Below are 9068 nucleotides of genomic sequence, written 5' to 3' on the forward strand. Positions count from 1 at the left end.
AAGATTACACTCTTAGGATGGCTCCTTCAGATTTGAATCACTAAGTACATGAGTCCTTTCATAATGGTACAGATGTGCATTGCTGAGTTATTCTGTGTAAAGATGGTGCCAATTAACTTTCTCACCGGGGGATATCGGAATACTGTGTCCTGTGAGCAGTTTGATAATATGTTTGGAAACAATGCATTTAAAAAATTTCAGATGAGATCGTACAGTTAAAAACTGTGCACTAGTCACGGCCATTTGTTTCTTCTGTGAATTGTTCTTTGCCCAGTTTTTCTATTATGTACCTATTGGGATTTTTTTCCCTTTATTTGTAAAAATACTTAACTATTAAAGGAAATTATGTTTTGTCTTGTGATTGCCAATGTTTTACTCTAGCTTTGTTGAATGTGTGATTTTATAATTTTAGACATACAGAAATTTCAGACTTTTCCATAGTCACCTGTAAGAACATTACTCTTTATCCAGGGTTGAGATAGTCAGCTTTGTTTTCCTTAATTTCATGATTATCTTTTTTGTCGGGGGTACTGGGGATCAAACTCTGGTCCTTGCACTTGAGGCAGGTGGCGGCACCACTGAGCTAAATCCTTGGCCCATGATATTTGAGTATCTTGGAGAGCATTGTGCAGTGGAATGCAAGATGCGGGTCTGCACTCTTTCTTCTTTCATAACAACTCCAGTTTCTCTAGCACAGTTGATTGAATGATGTAGTTTCTTTTTCACTGAATAGTGGTCTTTTCTTCATTACCTGAATATTTACTCAAGGATCTGATTCCAATTCTCTTCTGTTCCATTGGCTTGTGATGGTGTTCTTAAGTAATACATTGTTTCATTTTAATTTTTTAATACTGAGGATGGATCCCAGAGCCATGTGCACAATAGGCAGATAGTGTACCACTGAGTTACTGTTCTAGCCCTTTTGTATTTTGAAACAAGGTCTTGCTAAATTGCCCAGGCTGCCCTGGTACTTGTATTCCACCTCAGCTCTTCAGTAGCTGGGATTACAGATAAGTACCACTGTGCTGAGCTATTTTAAGACAAATTTTGTTTTAATTATTGTATCATTGATACTAGCTTTGTGTCTTCTTTTATAATAGTTAATACCCCTTATTTATATTTTAATTTTATTGAGTAGGCTAGAACTTTTTTTAAAACAGTATTGAATAAAATAAGAAGGGACCTGTTTGTTGGTTTTTTAATCCAATGCTTTTAGTCTTTTATCTTTAAATAACCATGTGAAGGAAATATTCCTTTAGGCTCTTTAAAAACATTAACCTGGAATGGTAGAGAATGTCATCAGATGCCTTTGGTATCTGGAATGACTGAATTTGGAAATTGTTTTATAAAATGAGTTTTGTGAGTGAGTCACACTTTGTTAATAACTGTATTGTAAATTCCAGTGTGTGTCCCTAGAGAAAATGCTTCAGCCTCAAGCAAAATATATTTTTTTTGCCTGCTTCCTTTCCCTCTTTAAGGCATTAGAACATTTTCTTAATTACTAGTTAGAGAAAAAACGGCTTCAAGCAGGGAGATGAAAAGTTCAGGACTGTTTTCTAGCCCTGGCAGTATTCCAGGGAACTCTTTTACAAATGTGGTGTTCAGAACCTGTTGAATTCTAGCATTCGTGAGGCCCAAATTGAACAAGGACTCAGCACCCCTGCTCTGACTGGCTGTGGGGCTGAGACACTCCTTGTGCAGAGTCTGATGGGGCCTAGCAGCACTTTCTGTGGCCGTAAAAGTGGTGGAAATCCCAGACATCTGCCCTGGTCCCACTAGCCACATATGGCTCTTGAGCACTTAAAAATATGGCTCTTGAGGACTTAAAATGTGTCTTGTGTGAAGAATTGAATTTTAAATATTAATTTTAATTAAATTGGGTTTAAATAGCTGCAGTTGTACCATAGCTAACATATTGAATGTTACAGTTCTCTGCAATGAATTAGTGTATCTCAGGGTCACTTGTAGCTCTCAAACTGTGCTCCTGAGTATTGGTAAAAATTTTCTAAAAATCTTCTTACATGTCACAAATTTGTAAGTAGGGGGATTTAGAGAAAGCCTTTCGTGTGTTCTGATTCTTGAGTTCTTGATAATGTACTCCCTCTGCTGAGATACGCTGACTGGCTCCTAGTAGTCAGGTAAATGTACTGTGCTATGTGATTTGTGATAATTGACAAGCCAGGATATTACATATTTTCACGATGAATATGAAGAGTTTTTCCATTCCATCTTTTTTTTTTTTTTAACTGCTAATGGGTTATTGCTCCACACCAAAATGAGCTTCTAGGTAATGTGCTTCCGTGGCACTGGAGAGCTGGGTGTGGTGCATTGGGTTTACCACAGAGAGGCTTAGAGCACTTGTGAACTTTGACTACCTTCACCTGCTACTTTGCAGTTATAAAATGCAACTTTTTGGAGCCTTCCAATTTTTGATATAAACTTGGCTTTGTGCACATCTTTATTGTAAATACTTTCTAATCTCCCAGCTCAGCTATTAGTTTATACACAGGTATTCTAGAAACATACTATCCAAAAGGATTGACTCCATGTGGCACCTCATGCATCATGGGAAGCCACCAGCATGCTTTATAGTGCCTTAAAAAGCATTTATATTTGTATAAAGTCACTTGTTACTCTAAAATCCTGCCATGGGTAACTGAACAAGGCTAAAATACTTCCTAACAAATTGCTTTGAGAGTTCACTATTGCATGTGGTAGCAATTAAATATTTCTTTAGTGAGTGATTTAGGCATTGCCTGGTTATGGTCAGAGCTGAATTTGCTTGCTGTGGCTTGTCTGTATTTCTGGGAACTTCTAAAGGTTATCTATGCACACACTAAAAGTTCCAATAACTGTAGTGTGCTTCTTTTCAAAATAGTAAAAGAAATATGTCCTGAAATTTTTAAAAAGGAAAACAGATTCCAAGTGATTATTTTAGTTGTTGGGAATAGTACCGATACAGAGATCTCAATATTAGTTTTAGTTTCAGGCTTAATACTCTCAAATTTTTGGTCAACTAATCAGGCTTCTTTGTTGCACCTACAGTGTACCGCATGTTCAATGACAGGTCTAATGCTAGTTCAAAACACTTCTTTTTTCGGAGGCAGCCTTTGAGAAGCTCATTTTTAGAGCCTTCTTACTATAGCAGCAGTAGAAGTGTGTATAAACAGATTTAAAAGGATCAGTGCTTTGCCAAATAATTAGTCATTTTTGTCTTAATTCTTTTGTGAGTAAATTTGATTGGAGATTAAGATGTTTGAATACACACGGAGTTTGGCTCAATTACTGGATATAAGAGTTTATGGAAAGGAAAGATTACATATATACAATTTGATATTATCCTGTTAAGTATGCATTTCTAAGAAATTCACCATCTTAAAAAGGATGACTTTGAAATTATCTCTAATTTTAGGCTTTTTCCTCTGATGAAAGAGTATTCTTTATACCTAAAACTTTAAGAGGGTTTCTCTTTGATATTTTGTGTACGTTTAGTCCCAAATCCCTAGGAACCTAGGAAGCTATTTAATTTGCCTTTGACAGGCAAAGCATAGTTAATTATTGCCATATGCTACCATGTAACAAAACATCCCAAAACTCAGTGGCTTAAAGCAACACGTGTGTGGGCCATTGGAGGGGACCGCTGCAGGCGTGGTGGCCTGCCTCGGACTCTGTCTCCGTCGTCTGGAGCTCCTCCAGTCTTTCCCTCTCCTGTGGCTCTAACAGCTTCCTCAGCTGCCAGCCATGACGTGAGCATTTGCTTGTCAGCAGTCCACCCAAGGGCCAGAGCAGGTCGTGAGGCCTCCCAGAGTCCCAGGCAGAGATAGCAAGCACCAGGGGCATGTGCTCAGGGGCATGTGGAAGAGGGACCGGAGATTATCATTTACCACCTTTGGTTTATGCAATGGCCCACCTTAATTTTGGTGACGAGAGGAGAAAATAGGCAAATATTAACTGACTAATAAAAGATGCGTGGGACTTTCCTCTAAGTTATGCGTTGGTGAAATAGACACACAAGTGGGGAACATTACAATGGCTGTAGTTCTGGAATATGGTATAATGGTAAATCTTTACTTGTTTAGTCTTGAATTTATTTTTTCTTGTCATATGTTCTCTTCTTTAGAAATCAAAATTACTATAGGACAATACTTAAAAATTATTTTTCATCCAGTAGGGTTAAAGAAAAACAGATTCTTTGACCTAAAGCACTAATACTGTAATATTTACTTAGCTGGAAATATTTTAGATTATTGGATCCAGACGCAAAATGAAAGAACATGTCCTAAAGAACTAGTATTTAATAGTAGCACAAGTAGCTTTCCCTATTCCTGGCACTTTGCTTACCTTCAGGTACTTAGTGAAAACTGTTTGCTGTTCTACCCTCCAGTGATGCTCAAAAATTAAAGATTTGATACAGTGAAAACTTACCTTACGTGATTCAGTGACAGTACTGGTGTGAAATAAAAAAGGAAGAGAGAGACTTCAGAGGAGCAAACAGCTAAATATTAGATAGTATTATTTTCGCAGAAACAGTTTCTTTATCTCTTACTACACAGAATTTACTTTGCTCGTCCTTTTCCAGCATCCTGCTGGAAGGAAGAACTTGGGGTTTGACTGTCAGGAACCGACAGGAGTGAAGTAAAAGCAGGAAAGGCCAGTGCTTGACCCAGCGCTATCCTGGGCTTGGTGCTGAGGAGGTCGGGCCGGGAGCCCAGGCCTCTGCTGAGCTGGAGAGGACCCATGTCTCCCGGTACCACTCTGGGCCTTCCCACTTTGTGGGGAAGGATCTAGAGCACTGAGAAGCGGAGGGACTTGTGTGCATTCACACGGGGTCTGGTCAGAGGTGGAGCCGGGATGCAGGCCTGTTCCTGTCACGCCAGCCTTTTGCCCTGGGGGAAAGAGCAGGTGACAGGGACAGCAGGCGACAGTCTCCTGGATTCGGGTCCAGTGCCGGGTTCCTGGCGCAAAGAACTGTTTCACGAAGTTAACCTTGGGAAGTATTTTGGCACGAGGAAGCTGGAAAACTTCAAGATAAGAAAAAGGCTACCTGTGGTATAACTACCATATCTCAGTTGCCATCAAGATTTGTAAGACTTTTGTAAATAGCAGCAGCAATATAAATCCAAATAACGACCTGGGTCTTAACGATGCCAGTATTTTATTTGGATGCAACTTCTTCTGTTTCCATATTGAATGGAAATTTTTGAGAGAGGATTGGGGATCTGTAAAATGGAATTGGTAAGTTTTTAGCTCAGGAAACTGAGACCCATCTTAGTTAACATGAGGCACATCCACAGAGCTAGCTAAGAAAAGGGCTGGATTAGAAATTGTACATTATGATCCTTATTGCCACACTGATATTCTCATTGTTTTATCAATTCCCCATTTTAAAGACCCTGTAGAGGTAAAGAGGGTACATGAAGAAATAGGGGTCTGTTCAGAGGACACCCAGTGCCGACTGGTAGAAGGCAGAAGGAAGGTCAGCTTGCGCTGTCTCTTGGGTCTGCTGTGGGAGACTTTGTTCCGTAGCTGGAATCACACGTACAGGAGATGCTAACAGATACCCCAGAGAACAGGGCAACGCACTGTCTGGGGCGTGGGGCGTCGCTCAGTGGTAAGGTGTGTGCTTAGCATGAGTGAGGCCCTGAGTTCACTCCTCAGCACCAAAAGGCAAACCAAAAGAAAACGAACCATGTTGCTCTGATTTTCTTGCTTTTCTTCTCCCTGTACTGTTTCTTACCCTACTCTACTTAGCACTCATCGGGGTGGGTTTGAATCTGTTGCCTTGACTCCCCTCGCCCCACAGTCTGTCAGCTGTCAGGCCTGAGTCTTGGCCCACCCCTGCCGCCCTCCTTTCTCTTTCTCTCTCTGTCCTTTTCTCCCCGCTTTCTCTCTGTCCCTCTCCCCTCCCCTCCCCTCCTTTTAATAGATCTTCCATGGAGCACAGACCCCTTCCAAGCAGAAGGGGGTTTGAGGCTCTTCCTGGGAAGGCCAAGGCCAGGAAGGTCTCCTGCATGAGGCTCTGTGTACAGAGTAGCCGCGGGTCGTCTCCAGAGACGTTTCTTATGGTGCTGCCATAATTAGTTCCCCAGACTGAAATCAAAGTCTGCTTTTGGTGGGACTCCAACGGGCAGCATTTCTTAGGCACAGGGAAATAAACATTGTCTCTCTGAGCATCATCAGTGCACCGGGGCGGGCAGTGCTGTGTGTGACAGGTTGAATGGTATTGCATTTGGAACTGTTTATATAAAGCATTCTCAGGCCTCGCTGGCTGATGTGTGTTTTCTTACACACTTGCAGTGCCCTGGCTACACGATGGTCTGCTGGCCGTTTGCAGCCCCTGTGCGCTGACTCCCTTGTCCCTGTCCCGTTCATCTGCAGCGCAGTCTCCTTTGGTCACAGTGGTTGCTTGTGATTTATTGGTGGAATTGGTGGAGATGCCACCTTGAGGGCGGATAGAGCCTTCAGTCTGTAAGAAAACATCCATGTGCTATCTGGGGAACAGGATGGTTGGCTGCTGCCGATGCCCCTGCCGCCAGAGCCGCCCCCCATTCCACTGGTGCTGCTGTGAGAGCGCAGGCCGTAGAGACCACCAGGGAAGACTCCAAGGGGGATGGAGAGCCCCGGGAACCTCTACTTGACAAATACATTTTTAGGTGGCAGGCGCCATCTCAAGACTAGACTGTATCTGTGTGTTACATGCCTAAAACACCTTGAACTGAAAAATTGTCAGCATTCTCTACTGGAAAGAGGAGGAAATTTGGAATCAGACAAAACTGGATGTGGCTTTGAGTTCTGCCTGACCTCTCCAGCTGTCTGTCTGTGTTTTCACCATTCTGAGTCTTCCCACTGTCCACTAGGTGCAGTGCCCCCTTTGTAGGGTTTCTTGTCAGTTAGGAAGCACATAGTAATGTTATTAATTCACATTAATGTTCATGTGAATCCTCCGTTATAAATTGTGAAAAACCATTTACTTGGTGAGCTTTCTTCCACAGCGTTTTGTTGCTCTTTGCAGCTTTCAGATACCTTTACTATTAAGACCACCTGTCCGTTTTTCATGTACGAAGAGTTAAATTTTTGTCACACATTTACTAAGTAAATAAATGTTTTAGAAATTCTCTAAATAATGTGAAGCTTGAAAGGCATCCTGAGGGCTTGAATTAGAATACCCTTATTGCGCAGCAAGAAATGGTTGTGTCAGCAGCACTTGGATGTTTTATTTCTGCAAACTTAATGGCTGAAAAATCCTGCCAGGGTAGGGAACATTCTGACCTTCTTTTGTGGAACAGTGACTCTTTGGTTTTGTAAGCAGAATTTCATGATTATGTCTGGGACCCATTACACAAAAGAGGGTCCTTCTGAAATCACTTGGCTTCCTAGGAGGGGTTGGCAGCTGGGCCAGCCGAGGAGTGGGGAGGGTGGAGAGGAAGAGGTGGTCATGGTTGTCAGGAGAAGGTGGCCAGGCTAGGTTTGCAATAGATTGGGGACCGGTACACAGAGATCATGAAATAAGGACAGAAAGACTGTTGAATGGTCTGGGCTACTTGTTCCAGGAATCAGTCACTGTGTAGTCAGTTTCCCCATAGAGCAGTGGCTCTGTTAGCTGGCTGGGGATTCGGACACTTCTTTTCCACACATCAGCAAGGTTGCTTGGTGGTAGTCAGCTAATGGCTGTGCTGGTCTGGAGTCTGTCGTGGCTTCACCCACATTTGGTGCCATAGCAGGTGGTTGGAATCAGAGTACCTGCGTCTTCCCCAGCATAGTGCTTCGAGGGTAGTCAGAGTCTTACAAACAAGGGTTCTCAGGGTCCCAGCAGACCCAGCAGGAGCTGCAGCAGGGCTTTGAAAGTCTCAGAGCATCACTCTTGTGTTCCGTTGGGAAACAAGCCACATGTCCTACAGGCCAGCCCTGCTTTAGGGGAGGAGAATCAGTGGAGAAGCGGTGAGTTCACAACCCTCCTGGACATACCACGAAGTGTTCCTTAACACGAGAGCCGCCAGGAGACTTCTAGGATGTGAGGGTGGAGGGTGTTCAATGTCAGACCCATGGCCAAATGCACTCTTTCATCTTGGGCAAAGATCCAGTAGTCACCGGCTCAGGAGTAGGACGGCATGTGCCGGAAGTTGAGTAACGGGTGTGAGGTGCTTTTCAGGGCATGGCTGTGCAGAGGTGGGAATGGGAGTGAAAACTTGGGCTCAGGGTTGAGGACGTTTGCTTGTTTCATGTTGTTCTGAAGGTGGTGAGTCACCAGCAGCCCATTCTGCATTCTATTTTTTATTTTTTTGGTTCTAGGGTCAAACTCAGGTCCTTGAACTTGTGAGGCAGGCGGCAGAACCACTGAGCTAAATCCCCGGCCCCCTTTCTGCGTTCTAGATGGTAGCTATGTGTTTCTGTTCTCATGACTGACCTCTGAACTGATTGAACCCTGTTGAAATTCTGTCTTGTTTTCATGATAAAACTTTCTCCTGGTTCTGGTCTTTCTGCCTATGTCAGTGGACGTGTTTCATCCTAGGCACCAGCTCAGTCTTCTTGTTTCTTTATTCTGCGTATTTTTCTTGAGCAGTTTCATTTACTGTCATGATTTTAATGGTCACTCCATGCCGAAGGCCCCTAGACATGTAGCCCGTCAGGGTCTGTAGATCTCCCTGTCCCGGTGCCTGCTGATGTCTCCCTAGTGCCCCTGCTAACCCTGTTACTGTTTCTAATTGTGCCCCTAAGTTGGCCAGGCCAGAGCCTTGTGATTTTTCCTTTTGGCCCTCACCCTGTGCATCCAGACAAGAGCTACCTTGCCATCTGATGAAGTGAGTCTCATGCAGTGCACCCGTGAATCTCCTTCTGTTTACCTGTGGAAGTTCCCATTGCAAACGTTTGTAGGTCAGGGACTTACATACTGTTGGTCATTGTGGGTTCTCAACCGTGGCTGCCAATGAACATCACCCCCGTGTGGAGCTTTGCACACATGCAGACCTGGGCTCCTGCATCAGAATCCCATGGGGCTTATCTTTCCATGTTTTCTTTTTGTGTTTTTTGATTTGTTTTTGGGTTTTTTTTTTTTTTTTTTTTTTTTTTTT

At 43.1% G+C, this 9068-nt stretch overlaps 1 protein-coding gene across 1 annotated transcript in view; it reads left to right on the plus strand.

The window, feature by feature from the left end:
• The window catches only part of Peli2 (pellino E3 ubiquitin protein ligase family member 2), a 123302-nt gene that overhangs the window by 24322 nt on the left and 89912 nt on the right, over positions 1 to 9068 (plus strand). The window lies entirely within an intron of this gene.

The sequence above is a fragment of the Fukomys damarensis genome, unplaced genomic scaffold, assembly GCF_012274545.1.
Source record: "Fukomys damarensis isolate Sample0158 unplaced genomic scaffold, DMR_v1.0_HiC HiC_scaffold_21, whole genome shotgun sequence".
NCBI lineage: Eukaryota > Metazoa > Chordata > Mammalia > Rodentia > Bathyergidae > Fukomys > Fukomys damarensis.